At 43.9% G+C, this 15,596-nt stretch overlaps 1 protein-coding gene and 1 pseudogene across 9 annotated transcripts in view; one reads left to right on the top strand and one right to left on the bottom strand.

Annotated features, from left to right (window-relative positions):
• Positions 1-5,610, bottom strand: part of LOC116088918 — a 50,110-nt pseudogene extending 44,500 nt beyond the window's left edge.
• The window catches only part of Aff3 (AF4/FMR2 family member 3), a 502,697-nt gene that overhangs the window by 229,958 nt on the left and 257,143 nt on the right, over positions 1-15,596 (top strand). The gene's annotated exons all lie outside the window — the stretch shown is intronic.

Below are 15,596 nucleotides of genomic sequence, written 5' to 3'. Positions count from 1 at the left end.
TGTGCACTAACATGTGATCCCATCGTGTACTCAAAAACATGCACTTTTCACATTTGTTAGTGGGGCAGTCAAGCTGAGTTCTGCTAAACAAGGTCTTCAAAAGGAAGAATTGCCATGCGACCTGTAGCCTGATCAAATTTTAACCAGCGGACAGGCATCTTCTCCTCCACTGTACAATAATCATTTTACCTAGCTGTGTTTTTTACTGTCACACATTCCTAATGCTAAGTTCTCATCCTTTCCTGATGCAGTAAATAGCTCTCTGCTGATTTTCAAATTTAGGATGCTTCTGTGCAGGAAGGGGGAAGGAGGCCACCCTGAGGGTGAACTCGGGCAAGTGACAGAAGAAAGAGCCTGGTATTTTCCTTCTCTCCATGAAGCTGTAGTTTGCCAAAAAGAGAGAAAGACCTTTGAGAGACGTAGGGGTTCTCTTCCAAAGGAAATTGAAGGGTCACTCTGAAGATTAATGATCGTGAGATGTTAATTCAGCGGAGAATTTATTTTTAAAGGCTGAGATTTATTCTGAGCCAGAGGATTTTGAGTTCAGCTGGGGGACTAATGAGGCGTGGATTTTGTTTTGTGGAGTTCCTACTGTCGCTGTCAGTCATTGAACAGGGGGTCTATTCACCCCGAGTCTCAGATCTGGTTAAAAGCCCTACACCTTCTAACACTGAAAGCCTTCCTAACTGGTAACTTCCTCAGAAAACCTGTAGGGGTGGCTTACTTCTTTTACACTTGAAAGGTCCCATGTGTGAGACTTCTGTGTTTTTATGGAGACGTCACATTAGTGCAAATCTATATTAATTATTAACACATTGCAAAAGTTAAAAATTCACATTTCACAGGAGGGTAATTTTTCCTTCCCTGGTCCATATATTGTTTTCTTTCTCTGCTTGGAGTTAAATATAAAACAGTTTATTGACAGCTACTGGGTCTCTTACTGGACTCCAGAAGAGACTTGCTGTCCACCTCTCCCTCCTCGCTTACAGAGTGAAACCTTGCTCTCTTTTATCAAAAGTAGCACCATGTCATTCCTTATAGTACCCCGGACCTGTGCTATGTCCCACATATATCAGAGGCTCCATCACCCCCTGACAGGAGCTTTTCCATCACATGACAGAGTAGTTCTTGCACCTAATTAACATGCCTATCAAATTGCCTATTTAGGAATCGACAGGGAGAGACAAAGTGGCCATGCCCAGGCTGGTAGTGCTGGTCTTCATGTGCCAGACTCTCAGGGCTTCAGCTCCATTGCATTAAAAACCACCTTCTCTATTACACATCGCTAATACCTTAGAACAGGATGTCTGGAGGAATGTACAGACTTTCTGTGGACTCCGCTTGACCAGATACATCCGTTCATAAGCAGAGGGAGGCCATGCTTCTAGAGTGGACTGCCAGGAGTTGCTACCACAGGGGATGGATGCTTTCCCAATGCATAGGCCAGACTGTCTTTGGGGGCTTATTCAACTAGAGCCTGTGCTGAATTTGCTCCTGGCAGGAAGTCAGGCATCCATGTAATGGTGCTCAGTAGGTGGCTTCTATCACAGCTGGATGCTCTCAGCCTTCCCTTGGGGATATTGCCCCCTCATTCTGACCTCATAAAAATATAGTGTCTTTAGAATGCCTATCATTGCTTAACGATAATTCATTCTGCAGAATGGGATTTCCAAGGCCCCATTGCCCAGATTAATGACTGTTCCCCGGACATCAGGAAAACCTCAACAGCACAATTATTTGTCTCTTCATTTTATATACATTCACCCACACAGAGGATGAGCAAGAGAGAGAGAGAGAGACACGGGTGAGCCAGGCTCTCAGACAAGCAGGGACAGCTAGAGATTGCAAAAAAAAAAAAAAAATGATTTATAGGCTGTAGCAAGAGAGGATAGAGGAAGGGGGAGGCAAATGAAGACCAATCATGCTGAAATGAGACTTGATTTGCTGCTCTTTTCCTTTCTCAGCCTGTTTTTGCTGGGTGCCCCCTCCCCAACAGAGCTGCTCAGTCACTCCTGTGTGTGCTCATGCATAAATTCAGGTCAAGTAGAAAACCTCAACTTCTCTATTCATCATAGGAATGGGTAATGTTCTTATCGATACATAACAAGGAATCACAACTCATTTGGCTCATGACCTTATTCTTTTATCATTAATGGTGGAAATGGTATTTGCTTAGCCATTAATACATTCAGTTCAGTAAACTAAAGCTGTTTGAAATTTCCGCTAATCCTTTCCCCATTGAGGGTTTCCTTTGGACCAAATCACTTTCGAGTAAAACTAAAAAGTAAATGCATGCCCAGGTTTCTAAGATTTTCTGGGATCAAACATAATTTACAGGGCACAGCATTTTAAAATGAGATTTCTTTCTCTCCTTTATGTTAGCTTGCTGGTCCCAGAGTAATGGAGCAAGAATGAACTGTTTACTGAAAATATAAATTGCATGAACTTACCCCATGAAGTGTTCAAGCACTAAGGGCTTTTTTTTTTCAATGAAAGAAAATTTAACCAATACACTAGTAGAAAATAAAAGTAGAAAACCGTTATAACACCTAGCTCTTTTCTTTTTTTTTTCCTGAAAAGATGCTTTTCGAATGAATCTGTCTCTGCTGTTTAATTTACATTTTGAGGGCTCATTAGAATGATGAATGGCATGGCTGGAGAAGGAAACATACTTCTTGAACAAAAGACAATGTCGGTAGCCTAATAACATTTTACGCTAGCACTTATATTAGTCAGAAGTAGATGCTATTTATCCCTGTGATTATTTAAAAATCATTTTTATTGTCCTTTGTGCTGTGTCCTCTTGCGGGGATTTTAATTCAGAGTTTGACACCTACTTATTAACTTCGACGAAGTGTTGAGCGCAAAGGCCGATACTTTATAAAGAATTCTAAACAGCCATGTTTATGTAGCCTGCAGCTGTACACAAATTAGCTCAGTTTGGATCTGTTTCGATCAGAAATAGAAATCGTGTTGGGGAGAGCAAGTCACCTCTGCTTCTCTGGTGAGGCGCGTGCTCTCCGCTGTCTGCCTCCATCTGAAACAGCGGGACTTACACAGGAGACAGAAGGGGAGTTTTTCCTAATGGTGATGGAGCCTTTATGCATAAATACATCACTTCCATTCCCCTGGCTTCCTCCAAATGCTGGTTCCAAACAGCACTCTGTCATCTGTCACCGCACACTCACGCCCGTCCTTTCTTCCCTCAGCCCTTCTCCCAGCCCACATTTCTACTCCCACACCCTCACTCTCCATCCAGATTGCTTCTTCTCTAAGCCATCTGTCTCCCTGGCTGCATATTTTCCCAGCTACTATGTGGGCTTAATTTTTTTCTAGGGTGGGTAGCACCCTTTTGAAATTGAGTGGGAGGCCTATATATGTGTGAAGAAGTGCAGACCAGGGATCCTGGGATGAGGGATTCTCCTGGCTGCTTTGCAAAACAGCTAGCACATGTGTGTGTTTGTGCATGTGTGTGTGCCTGTGTGTGCGTGTGCATGTGTGTTTGCATGTGTGTGTGCGTGTCTCTCTGTGCATGTGTATGGATGTATGTATGCATGTATGTACATGCATGTGTGTGTGAGCATGTGTGTGAGTGCATTTATGTGTGTGCACCCACATGTGTGTGTGCATGTGTGTATATACATGCATGCTCATGATTGCATACAGTGTCATTCCACCTTTTGTGTGGCCATATTTCCAGCCTCTGTTTCCTCCCACCTCAGGATGCCAGTGCATGTCACTTGTGACTCATCCTTGAGGTTTTCTGAAAGGCCAAGTGTCTGTCTGGTCATCCTAAGAGGAAAAACAGCTCTAGTACTGGCTCAGAGAACTGGGTGAGTCACACTCCTGGGAGATGTCTTGGCATATCCCAGGGTTCAGCAGGCACTCCTAGGTATGAGACACAAAAGTGGGAACGGGTAATGTGTTCTCTTAATCTAGTGCATATGTGTCATTCTACACTCAAAGGCTCCTGCAATCTTGAGTTTTGTTTGTTTGTTTTGTATTTTATATAAAGTTTCAGAGAGAAAAACAACAACAACAAAAACTTACCACCCACAAAACATAAGAGACAAATTCTTGGAAAGCAGAATTCTTGTTGCTCCTCTTTTAAACTCTCTTTAAATGGTATTTTCGGCTAATATTTTCTGCAGAAATATTTCAGAGGTTTGAATTTTGTTCCTACTGGTCTGGCTTCACATCACATGAAAGAACAAACACCTTCTCACTTTCTCTGTCATTTTAGATAATACTCATATTCATACATAATGACTTTTATATCTTAATAAAAGTTGCAACAATAATTAAGAATATCTCTTAAAAAGAGTATATAGAGCTACCTAATTGTTCCCATGGGCATTACCATAAAACTCAAGAGAGAGCTCATGGTATTAAGACAGGACCTTCTATCCCCAGAGAATTGGGCATGATCTAAGGAGTTATGTGACCATGAGAAATGCTGACCAATGTCTTTTGCTTCCTTTGACAAAATATGAGCACAGAAAGATCAGTTGTTTGTGCCCAGCTGACCTAAGTTAACCTCTCCAAAAGGTCAGAATTCCTTGACAAAGCTCCCTTGACCTGTCTTCTCCCAGCAAGATAACAGAAATTACATGTTGGTGGTCTGCTCCACCTAAAGGGGTTAGGGGTGGAGGGAGGCTGCCACTCGTGTTGCAGATTTTGCATAGTGCTTCATTAGTGTTATTAATACTGTTGTGATGCTCATTCATGGAGTATGGCCCAGAACATAGAAACACGATCCTGTCCACAGTCTGAATTTAAATAAACTGGAAGATGGATGGCCGAGACCTAATAGTTCAGGGAAAGGAAATGATTTCAAGAGAGGAATTCCACGAATCTGCAGAACTCATTATGGGCCTCGGAGGGACATCACAGACCCTTTTCAAAAGCATAAATAATAGGTACCTTTGTTAAAGAATCCAGTCTGGAAAACAGTTTGAGAGCTGTGTGCTTTATGTCTCTGTCACCACAACCAGCTCTGGAATTGTTTTCAACCCTGTAAGTTATCACTTCATTTCTTCTCCCCAGCAGAGTCCTGGGTTGCCCCTGAGCACACACGTTAGGACACACAAAGACAACCTGGCAGGCCTCTAAAGTGACCTAATTTTGCAGCCTTTGGGCTGTCCAAGTTTTCTTTTCTTCTGTCTACATTTAATCCAGACAGCTGTGCACCACATAATGCTGTTTTGTTTAGAAAGGAGCATTTGAATCCTCCATGATCCCCTGAGCTTATATAAAGCTGGCAAGGTCCTATCACTAAGTGGCAGCACTGTGGCTGTCATAACACTGTGGAATAGAGCACTGGTCCCATGATTCTGATGATATTGTATCTACTGACCTGTGGTTCTAGGACAGTGGCAGTTATATCTGGTGCATCACAGTGGTCACGATGGTACACAGCTATGTTACAACTATACATACTTGCTATGTCTTTTAATCATCAGCTTGAGTGCATTCCTAAAAATACTACAGAGTAGTATATTTATACATGGCAGCAGCTGTAGTCTCCGTGTTGGGGGTTACCTACCTCTTGGTTATACCCAGTGCCAGTGGGATGGAGTTTGCTGTGTCGTCAGTCCGTGAGCACCCCATGATGGTTACACACTGATGACATTGCCTGACATATCTCTTAGAAGGTTTTGCTGTCATTAAGCACAACACAATTCTGTTTAAAATTACTCTCTATTCAAGGTCTATAGGGAGTTAGGGTTAAAGTCTTTACAGTTTATTACCATAGTGTTCTAAATTAGGAACTCGAAAGTAGATTTTTGTTTGCAAGCTTTGGCTCTGTCTGCTCACAGCCTTTTGTCTCAAGAGGCATCATGTGTTCACATGGGAGTTCAGTGAAGGTTCACTCAGGTAACTGATGGTTTGGCCCGGTTCTAAATTTTTCTTTTTTTATTTTATTAATTTTCAGAGTCCCCTCTCCAGAAATCAGGATAACTATAAACAATGTAAATCATATCTATAGGCAGAATATCAGAAAACATGTTCCTTGGTTTTTGTTTTTTGGGTTTTTTTTTTTTTTTTTGCTAAAGTCTATAGTGCTTGTTGCAAAGCAACATATTTCAGAAATTGTGAGATACTGAATGACTTTAGGAGATGCTACATTCAACAATCCATCACAAGAGAATTAAAATGCTTCATTGTACTCCAGTAAGTAAATGATCATAGAGCAGGATTTCCCCCAACTCAAGTTCTTTTTGTAAATCTAACTAAATGTAATCGCAGACAGAGAGCATTCCATTTTAAGAATGATTTCATGTTAAAGTCCTAACTTAGCCCTTTGAAATACAGCTAAAATAATTTTTCCTTAATCAAGCTGCCTTTCCTTGATTCTTCCCTGAAACTGGAACAAAATGAATCTTTGATCCGGAGAATACTGACAAAAGGTCCTGGAAACATCCTTATCTTGATTTTACCTGCCACTGACTATCACAAAATCATGGTTTATTGGCTGATTTTTCTTTTTTAACAAAGAACTTAATTGCTGAGTGTTTTCCAGCATTGAGTGATGAATAGCCAAGGTCAGCTGACTTTCAGGGAAGGGACATAGCAGTGTGGAGTACAAGCTAGGAAAAGTCACTGTTTTGGCTCATTCATTTATAATGAATGATGATTTCGGTTCATGACTTCTGTTCCTCTCTCTCTCTCTCTCTCTCTCTCTCTCTCTCTCTCTCTCTCTCTTCTTCATCTGCAACACCTAGAATAGATTCTGACACACAGTGAGGGGACATGAGTAAAGATTGTATTCTTTGGTGAAGTTCTTTGTTTTAGAATGAAAGAAACTAGTGTCTAAACAGTGTACTCCGTCTCTCTGTCTAGCAACCTTCATGTTAGTGGGAGGCAAAAGTGTCTTGGTTGGTAAACTCAGTAGGTTAGTACACAGTGCTTTGTGATTTTCTTTGAACTTCTCCTTGTGTTCTAGGATCAGCCAGGCTCTCTGTGTTTGGTGGGCATGCTGTGAGTGCTGGGATGTCCTTGTCATGAAAGGAATTTCCATTTGAAATGCCGCTGGGATGGCTCCCACTTGCCCACTCACAGGACCTAGGGGCCTCTTTCTTCATGCTCCTTGTCAGCCTTTCCTGCTTCCCTGATGCTCTCACAGACCCCACCCAGCAGGAGGTGGACATCGTCAGTTATGTCACACTGCCACCCTCAGTGTATGCTGGGCTCATTCTCTTCCTTCCATCCTACATTCCAGTCAATTTCCAGGCATCTCTGTGAAAACCAGAAACAGGGCCCCCAAGTTTCTGTTCTGACCACATGCTAATTCTCATTACTGTCCTTCAAGATTTATCAAAGATGAGTGGGGACAAGAAACTCCTGTGAACCTGTCTCTCACTGCATCCAAAAGACACTTAGGTCACACTCTCCAGCTCTCTACATTCACTGTCTTATATTTCTACCTTCCACACACATCCCCACACCAGGCCTCTGAATCCCCAAACTACCAGCCTGCACTATACCCTCACACCATTAAAACACTATCTGAACTCTTTCTGCAAATGCCCATTATTTCTGAGAGCCTGTGGCTGACTCAGCTGGAAAGCCTAAGTCTGGCCTGGTCTTTGGCAGGTGCAAATAGCTCTAGAGAAGCGCTGTCTGTACATTTGATGGAAGCTGAAGGAATATCAGTGTGACCAAGGTGTGGTATCTCAAGGCAGAGTGGTTTGGAATGAGGGAGAAAATAGATCACGCAGAGCCACTTCGGCCATCTTTGGCCTTTGGTTTTAGTGGAAGACCATGGAAAGCAATGGTATTAAGCAAGAAAATGATACCAATTTCCCTTCCGTCTCATGCAGAGTAATCTGGCTTCTGTGTAGAGAGAAGCGATGAGACCCAAGAATCTCAGCATATGCAGACATAAAGTTCCTTTTGGAGATGGAGTTGCTTTGCCTTATGGCATAAATGAATGTAAAGGAAGGCAGCAGCTGAGTTCATAGGGCAATCTTAGGTGGGCAGACAATGGTGGAAGCTTAGCAGTGGAGATCAAGAAGTTAGTCACAGATATATGAGTTGAGATACCCAAGTGGATGTGACAGGCCCTTAGAGCGATGAGCCCAGACTTCAACAAGAAGTCAAAGATACACGATCACAAGCCAAGATCCGGGGAGTTGCTGAAGCCAGCAGACCCAGACAAGCCTTTCTGTAATAAAAAGAAAAAAAAATGAAGAAGGTCTCAGACATTGTAACATTGGGTTGAAGTGACTAAAGTAGTGCCAGTAGAGATGAGAGTCAGGGAGAACCAGAGTCATCGGTGTCCTGGAAGCCTGGAAAACACTCACTGGGAAAAGAAGAATGCTGTTCAATCTGCTTACAGCAGGAGGAAAGATGAGCATCAAAGAAACCCCTGTGGTGAGCACCATGCGGGTCCCCAATGACTTGCTCATGAGCTGCGTTGTGGAGTTGGGGAACAGAAACCACACCAGGACTATTTAAAGAATGAGTCTCAAGGAACATGACTGACAAACGCAGACCAAGCCACGTGTGGGGATCCCTGTATGCAGTCAGTGGGGCCCCTCCTCTCCTGAACCTTCTCCAGAACATTCTCTGACATCCATTTGCTTCCATTTTCATTTGATCACTACATCTGTACAGAGGACTTGCCATACCATACCCAGCACTCCCTAATGGTTGGAGGCATTGAGTGCTGACAGCCAGCATTTCCTGCTGCTCTCCATTTATCTCTCCATGCAGTCCATATTTGGTGAGTTCCCACTAAATGTTATAGGTCCTGTCTTCCAGAAAGCTTCAGTGATTCCCAAGCTGAAGGTCTCTGTCTAGTATTCATAAAGATACAGGCAGACTTATAGATAATTATAAATATTTTCAGGTAGTAATAATAGGAAACAAGAAGAAATAGAACTAGAAGTGAGGGGCGTCCCTGAGGTGGGATACAGGTGAGATTGTGGCCTGATGGTGAGACGTGAGCAGGCGGAGCACCTGAGGAGGGGCACAGAGACAGAAGAACCCCAGGCTCAGCAAGACCAGGGGCAGGAAGCAAAGGGCAGGTCCCTGTTAGGCCTGATGGAGCCTTGGAGGCCAGGACACTGTGGCTGCTCTTCTTAGAACAGGTCGGGAGTAGCAGGGAACAGAGTGCCGGCTGGGGAGCAGTGCCAGAGGGAAGTCCCCAGAGAGCATCCTGTTACTTTGTATCTTGATGTCATTTCACATTTACAAGAAAAGTTACAAACAGCTGCTTTGCACAGGTGCAATAATTTTGACTGTTTGCTATACATACAATCATTCCTTGAGTTCCCAAGTCATGTCTGGACACTACTATAAAGTACTCAGAGCCTCTTATTAAATGCTGTAGTTTGTGCACATGACCCCTACACACCTTTCTATGCAATGTCAGTTCTCTCTAGGTGATTGATTAGGTTGCCATGCAGTGTAAATAATTGATATAGAGCCTGGCTTTGGGAATAATGGTAAGAAAAAAATACCAGGTAGACACACTTGTATAAAAAAAAATTTCATCTCTGTGGCTAGTTGAATCTGCAGACTAAAATAAGATGTAGTTGTGGCTGTCTTTGGCTGTGCTGGCTTGCTCATTCCCTTGTGCTCTCCCTCCATCCCTCTGTCCTTCCTTCCCTCCTCTCTTCTGCCCCTCCCTCCTCTCCTCTTTCTCTCTCTCCCTCTCTCTCCTTGTCTACATGTGTAGGGGGGTGGGATGTATATATAATTATCTGCCTGCCTGTCTACATCTCTCTCTCTCTCTCTCTCTCTCTCTCTCTCTCTCTCTCTCTCTCTCTCCTCATGATTTCTAAATATACAAATATACAAATGTGGTTTCTAAGACCAATGGCCTTCATTTTATAACTACCAAGACTGACCATATTACACTCGGGAAATGATGTAACTTTGATCTAGTGCTGTTGGATCTGTTAGGCTTTCTCCAACTGTCTGAGTTTGTAAAGGTTCTTATACTTCCCCACTCCCCATTCACCAGCTCCATGATCCAGAGCACACACTCCCATGAATTGCATTCTCTGGGTTTTGGTTAAAACAAATATCATCCTAAGTTTGTATTTTATTCCATAATATAACCATATTTGCTTTTATTGGAATATTTTAAATTTTAATTTCTGCCAAAAAAGCAAGATTAACAAAAAAAATAAAGAGTCATGATTTCCTTACCTCTCTAGCTAAAGGAAGCAGATGTTCTTGCCCATAGTCACTATATCTGAAATCCACGCTGGGCAGGAGAGGACTGCTGATACCCATCAGGTGCCAGGCTCAGTGATACCTCATCCCTGCCTTGGTGTCACATTTTGAGATCCCAGATGCATTTTTCTTTTACCTTGGGAGATGGGCTGCATCCTGCAGTTGAAGGTCACTGACTCTTTTCTCAGCCTTGGAGAAGTAAGTCTGGTGGACCTAAGAGCTCAGAGCTCATCAGTCAACAGGATGAACTTGACCAGAACAAAAATTGGCTTGAGTATTCCAGAATCCAAAGAGGGCCTCAGTTTGGTTGGGTCTGTTCAGTCCAGCACTACTGTTTGAATTGGAAGGAGTGCAGGACCAGGTATATAATTACTCCATTGGTTATAAACTCTCTCATTTGTGAAGTCCTTGTAGGCATGCTGGGGAAACTTGAGTGTCAGTTCCGCCAGCATCTCCGTGCCTGATTGAGGGCCAGCTCTCAGACTCATTCCCTTATCTTGTCCTTTAAGGACATCAGCACCTTCTACTCTTTCTGAGTCTCAGGAGCAGCTTGCAGTCAACTCCCAGAGAAGCATTAATTCATAGTGACATTCTTGAGATATCTAACTTCACCTCCAAATTCTCCCATCAAAGTAACTGGCCCCATGGGGTAAGTCTTTAATTTTTGTCTTTTGACTTTAATTGATGTCTGGCACACAATGGGTACTGGCCCTGGGGTACACTAGTGTCCCTTTGAAATATCACACAGTTGCCACCCTCCTAGCATGAAGTCAGTTGGGTGTGTTCGAATGTTTCTTTACTACCATTTTCATAGGGTAACTAAAAGCTTAAGTTTGTCTCCAGGACAGTGGCCATAACGTCCAAGTGAAGGCGTGGACCATGGGTTCCTGTGCTGTAAGGAGTGAGTTCTAGTTATTGTCCATCCCCTCTTCCTATTGGACACTTAGCTACCCCTCCCCCATGCACATCACTAGAGGTACCAGGAGGCGGTGCTTGAGGAAGTGGCTTTTTTTATGAAGGATCCTTGCTGAGCCTTCAAAAGTAGCATCTTATTTATACATTCTGTAGAGAATTTTCTGGGAAGGCTGATAATCCTGCCTATCCTAGAGAGTTTATTTATGGTTGTTTGGGGTCTACTTGATGTGGCATACATAATTTAAGGGGAAACTCTCGGCTGAATGAGCCATTAGGTATGGCAGATCTCACCTGGAAGTTTAGAACTCAGAAATGAAAAATGGCAGACAGCAAGATGACTCAGTGTGTTCTGTCTCCAGGACCTCCATGGTAGAGGGAGAAAACTGACTCCTGTAAGTTGTCCCTCCCTTTCCTCCTTGCATGCTTGCATGCTGTCACATCTGAACCTCTTCCCCTTCCCCTAACATATGCATACGTCTAATAGAAACAAAAATGTCAAAATGTACTGGGACAAGAAGATGCTGGCATGAGACAGCTTTATAACAGGAGAACACTTCATGCACAGAGAGCAGGCTAAGCTGATATATCTCTTGTGTTTCTTTATCATTAGTCAGAGCGTCATAGATAATCCTGACCTAAAGGCTCAGGAAGCCAGAGCAGTTCAAGAGAGACACCATCTGATATCTCTCTCCATGCTGTGTTTTCTTGTCTCTTTCATTAAAACAAAAGCAAGCATGTGTGCATGTTGCACACACACACACACACACACACACACCAAAACAAACAAAAAGCAACCCAGCCCCTGGTCCAGAACTTTCAAGGTGAGATAGAGAGGCTCTTCCTCCATGACAGTGCCTCCAGCCTCAGGACACATCCCCTCAGGGCAGCACCTGTCAGGCACCACTCTTGGGTCCCCCTTTCTCCCTTTTCTAGCCTGATGTAGAGATGAATGTGCGTGGGCTGCAGCTACTGTCAGTGCTTTAGATGTGGGCCTCTCTGTAGACTAGGAAGGCATGATTAGCAGACACAATTAGCCGGGTTGGATTAAAAAGGAGGAGAAAAAAAAACCGCCGATTTAATCATTGCCCTATTAGTTATCAGCACTGGGAACACTGGCTACTGTAGAAGCTTTTTTGTAAGACAGGAAGGAGGTGGGAAGGGTTAGAAATTAGAATTTAGGATTTTTTTTTTTTTTTTAATTTCTGAAGGAAAGAAACCCAACACACTTTCCAAAGCTGTGAAAGCATTCTCATGATCTGGTGGATCCCATCTGTGCATTTTTCAGTGACATATTTGAAGTACATGAGCTATAGTCAAAGGACCTTACAAGAAAGCAAGCAAGCGAGGCGTGGGCGTTAATGAGAGGGCCTAGCTTGACAGCTGTGAGACGAAGCTAAGCTGAGCACTCTCTCCGTGTGCCCACCTGTCCCTGGGCATGATTAGTATGCTCACACTTCCTGAGGGAAAATCTGGCATTCTGAAGTGTCACCCAGAATCCAGAACACGCGGTGATGGCACATCACTGTGTAGCAAGGGAGGTGACCCTGACTCTGACCCCTGGACCATCCTTTGACCACAGTGGAACTGGTTGGGTGATGATGAGCTCCTCTCTACGCTGCCAGGGGTGGGAGGATCTGAAGAAAGAAGAAATGGCGTTAAAGAAGGCTTTACTGCTGTGGTTCTCATGTGTTCTAGGAGCACAGCAAATGAACTCTGCAGGCTTTCAGGGAAAGGTGATTGCCTGCCATGTTCCTGTAAACTCAAGCCCTGGGAAGCTGGCCTGATCGCTTCCTGATGCCTGGGGACTTCTTATGGGCCTGTGACACCTGTAAGCTATTCTTGGGCACCATTTTCAGTAATATTAAATGCTTGTACAGGGTTCCATGATGTAGACCCGGTCACTTGGGTTCACCCTCCTGGGTTTATGTTAGAAGTGAGGACTTACACGGGTTCGTGGCTATGATGGCTGTGGTGGCAGTATCTTCAGATGCCCCGGCTGTTGTTGACTACAGCACCATAATCTGTTGACAGTCATGTGAGGTCCCCTCTTATAGCACAGGCATCTCACCCTGACCTCCTGACCATATTTTCTGAAGATGATGTCTTCAAGCTTGGCTTGTCAAGTCTCCTGAAGACAATGAAGCCCTCTTGAAAAAGTGTTGTTTCTGGTTTAAACTGTCCAGTGTTGGTTTTGTCAGCTTCTCTTGGACACCATACTGAGCCATGTTGTGTTTTTCTTAAAAGAACTGAAAGAGTGTGTGACATAACTCGTGGGTGCTCATAAGCTTCTCTGAGGGGAGGAGCTTCCGGCTTACCTGTCACATATGCAGCCAGTGTGACTGACTGAAAGTTCACCTCTTGTCTTAATCTCTTCAGCAGTTGGCCCTCAATGTATCCAGCCGATCAGAACTTTAATTTCTGGCAAGTTCTAAGTGTTGGTGAAGTTGCCCATCACTTGGAGTTCTGTTGCCTCCCCAGTACTGACCGATACAGTAGTCCTTCAACAGACACTCAGGAGTGAATGTCTGTCCTGCCTAATATTGGCTCTATCTTTGCCTGTAATGTTTTTATAGAATTATTCTCACCTATTATCTATAGTGAAACCCTCAAGTTACAAGTATGCTGTGTCCGCTCATTTTCACAAGCTACAGTGGACATTTTCCTCACACTGTGACAAAACATCAGGCAGAAGCAACTTAAGGGGAGAAGGACTTCTTCTAACTTGTGGTTAAGGGGTGACACACAAAGTCAGTCATGGTGGGAAGACATTGGGTGGGGTGGGGTGGGGGATGAAGTGGCTGGTCCAGTTATATCAGTGGTACAGACACAGAGACAAGTGGTTTCTGGGCTTTGGGCTTTCTTTCCCTTTGAACTCAGCCTGGAACTATCTCGTGGAATGATATGGCCTGTGTCCCTCAAGAGTTCCCCCCCCTCACTTAAACTGCTCTCGGAAATACTCTCACAGACTCACACAGAGGAGGTGTGAACCCCAGGGATTCTAAAGTCTGTCAAGCTAATGATGAAGGATGGCTGTCACAAGCCGAGCCCTGTGACCTGCACACCCAGACACTGTGCATCCTAACAAGTGATGTCTAGAACCTAGTACACGGCTCTTCTCTTGGTCTGAGGTAGGCCCACACCCCCCTCCCGATTTTTGATCTGAATAATTAATCTAGTTAAAGATTTCCTCAACTTTGCTTTACTGCTTGGTTCACCACGGCTTGCCAGACTTCAACCCCTGTGTTCCTGGGATTGCATCATGGGATCTAAAGTCAGGAGCCATTGATACGTATTCTGTCTCATTTTGTTGGATTGGCCAGTCAGCTTAGGGAGCTCTTTCTGAGTTTCATTCTGTCATCAGATTTATGAATTATTTGTGGCTAATATTAGTAGTTTTCATGCTCACATAAACAAGTGAGGATTGTTCCACTCTTAACAGACCCCATTGTTCATTGGACAAAGCCAGCCATTGTTTTCCTTTCCCATTTAGAAGACCCTACTCAGAGAAACTGTCCCATTTCCAATTGCTAGAATGTCCCACAGTTGCCCCCTTCCCTGGTGTGTGATGGCTGGGCCACAGCGGCTGAGCATTGCCGTTTGGCCCTGAGGTGTTCTATTTGTCCACTCCACTCGGCTTACTTTCATTCAGTATGTCGCATAGCTCTTGCTTCCTCTGTTCGGTTTCCACTTCAACACATTCTCTGTAGTGTGGGCACCCCAAATTACTGTCAGGTAACAGTAAAGCAACAGGCGACACTCAAGGCACCACAAAGTCTTCAGCTGCAAAATAAACACATGACTCCACCTAGTCGCTTGATTTGGAGTTTCTTTAGCAATGCTGAATCAGCTATCAGTGAATGCATCAAGCCTTGTGTACTATTCCATGTCTAGTGAACACGGTGCTGTGAAGCAGAGCTCAGGCAGAGCCCACAATCTGTTTCCTCGACACATCACTGGAAGAATCCCCATGAACTAATACTTAATTAGATTTCTCAGCACTTACTTTTGGCTGGGTGGTTACCCATTGAACAGTGATTTTAAAGTCTACAATGTTACATTGTGAGCTTCAGGTAGAGCAGCTAGAAGCACGCAGCCCTGGGACAGTTGGTCATAAGGCCTTGACAAGTTGCCCATCCTGTTTATCTTGAGGGATTCTCTTGGAGGACTAGATGCCCAATGCACAGAGGCCACCCATAAAGAGGAGTTATCAGCAGATGCTGTACCAGGACCACTTTTTCTTCCTCCTTCTGGAAGTTGGTTCCATAGGCTTGAGATTCCGAATAGATAGGCTACTAATGTGAATGCGCCTCATATTGTATCTTGTGCCCGCCTTTGTCATTTCCAGTGCAAAGTTTGTTCTGCTCCTATGAAGCGGCAGCATCTTTGTAGCATGTGGATTTCAAACAAAAATGGAGCGTGAACATGTCATGTTCTTCATCCTTTGCATCTCTCCTTATTTGGCTTCAGGCTGCTCAGCTGTCAGCCGCACATAC

Source organism: Mastomys coucha, unplaced genomic scaffold, assembly GCF_008632895.1.
Source record: "Mastomys coucha isolate ucsf_1 unplaced genomic scaffold, UCSF_Mcou_1 pScaffold14, whole genome shotgun sequence".
Lineage (NCBI taxonomy): Eukaryota > Metazoa > Chordata > Mammalia > Rodentia > Muridae > Mastomys > Mastomys coucha.
The sequence above is the reverse complement of the archived record's forward strand: the minus strand, read 5'-3'. Positions and strand labels throughout refer to the sequence as shown.